General features: G+C 47.0%; 1 protein-coding gene across 1 annotated transcript in view; it reads left to right on the top strand.

Annotated features, from left to right (window-relative positions):
* The window catches only part of HLCS (holocarboxylase synthetase (biotin-(proprionyl-CoA-carboxylase (ATP-hydrolysing)) ligase)), a 150,906-nt gene that overhangs the window by 37,862 nt on the left and 111,068 nt on the right, over positions 1-1,976 (top strand). The gene's annotated exons all lie outside the window — the stretch shown is intronic.

The raw sequence follows: 1,976 nt of genomic DNA, 5'->3' as shown, positions 1-1,976 counted from the left end.
CCTCCCGCCTTCCCCCACCCCCCCAAGTGGAGAAGATGCCTGTTCTTTTAGGTTAGTGGTTCTCAACCTTCCTAATGCCGCGACCCTTTAATACAGTTCCTCATGTTGTGGTGACCGCCAACCATAAAATTATTTTCGTCGCTACTTCATAACTGTAATTTTGCTACTGTTATGAATCGTCATGTAAATATCTGATATGCAGGATGTATTTTCACTGTTACAAATTGGACATAATGAAAGCATAGTGATTAATCACAAAAACAATATGTAATTATATATGTGTTTTCCGTTGGTCTTAGGCTACCCCTGTGAAAGGGTCGTTTCTCCGCCAAAGGGGTCGCGACCCACAGGTTGAGAACCCCTGTTTTAGGTGGAACAGTCCTACTTGCTGTACAAACCTGTGATAATCTTTTGTTACTCAAATGAACAGTCTGTTATATTGAGAGGGTGACCCATTATAATTACATCTTCTAAAAAAAATAAAAAAATCAAGACCTGCCATTTAACACAAGATTTGGGCAAGTAGAATGTGGATGGAAAAACATTGGCACTTCCAGAGCTTTTTCGGTATTTCCGGGGACATAAGGGAAGATTACTTTATGTTGGACGATCTGGAAACATTGGAATAATGGTCTGTGTGCGTGTGTGGCGGGCAGTGCGTTACCAGGATGCCTGTGGGCCCTGCCAGGGTGCGCGGACCCAGGCTCCACCCTGGGGAGCCTGTGTTTAGGATGGAAAATAATGCCATGCAAACACACTGCTTCAGGACCTGTAGCCCGAGGCCGAGAGCCTGGGGAGAAGTCCCTGGGGGCCGTAGCCTTTTTCAAGGGAAGGAACTTGAAGAGGTCACCTTAGTGCCAGAATTGTCCACAAAAGAACTACAAGATCCACAAGTGAAACATATGACTTATTACTTTCTTTTTTTTTTAATCTTTTTTGTTGAAAGTATGCCATAGATACTCTTTTTCCCCCCATTAACCTCTTCCAGCCCGCTCCGCCCCCCTCACCACCTCATTGTCTGTGTCCATGGGTCATGCATATATGCACACAAGTTCATTGGTTGATCACGTCCCACCCCACCCCCCACCCCCCTCTCCCTCCCCTGCCTTCCCTCTGAGGTTCAACAGTCTTGGCATATTACTTTCTAAGCATAAGACCAAAACCGTTTCTACAGCTAGTGTTATATTTGATCCTACATAAGCCACCCTTATGGAAACACAGTGAATTGTGGTAATAATAGCAGTAATAATAGCCAACATGTAGTGAAAGCTTTTATCTCCCAGACACGGCTCTTATGTGCTTCACATGTGTCCACTAATTTCCTACATCACCCTTCAGTGCCTGGGTCATCGCTGGAACCGAGTCAGACGCTGTCATCAGCGTGTGTGGGAGCGTTGCTGTCTCTGCAGGTTTATGGTGATTACACGGCATCTCGTCCGTGGGTCAGCTCGCTGGGCGGGAAGGGTTTCCAGGCCCCGGACCGGGTTCTGTCCACGCTTGTTTCTCTCTATGTACACGGCTCCTGCGGCAGCTGAGTGGCTCTTTCCTATGGACTGACTAGAAGCGAAGTTTAAATTAGATGTAGATCTTTTAAAAAAAATATATATATTTTTTTATTGATTTCAGAGGGGAAGGGAGAGGGAGAGAGAGATAGAAACATCAATGATGAGAGAGAATCATGGATCGGCTGCCTCCTACATGCCCCGCCCTGGGACGGAGCGCACAACCTGGGCATGTGCCCTGCCCAGGAATGGAACCATGACCTCCTGGTTCATAGGCCGAAGCTCAACCACTGAGCCACACCGGCCTGGCAGATATAGATCTTTATTATAAGGTTTCTAAAATCCTGTTTTCCTATTTCTACCCCCACCCCTTGGGACCTATACCGGCTAAATATTGAGAATTTCCTTCCTAAGAAAGGAGGGAGCGGTGTGCTGTGTGCCGTTGAGTTGGCGCCCCCTCCTGGCGACCCTGTG

Source organism: Myotis brandtii, unplaced genomic scaffold (assembly GCF_000412655.1).
Source record: "Myotis brandtii unplaced genomic scaffold, ASM41265v1 scaffold147, whole genome shotgun sequence".
Lineage (NCBI taxonomy): Eukaryota > Metazoa > Chordata > Mammalia > Chiroptera > Vespertilionidae > Myotis > Myotis brandtii.
This window is presented reverse-complemented; position numbering and strand designations above follow the sequence as displayed.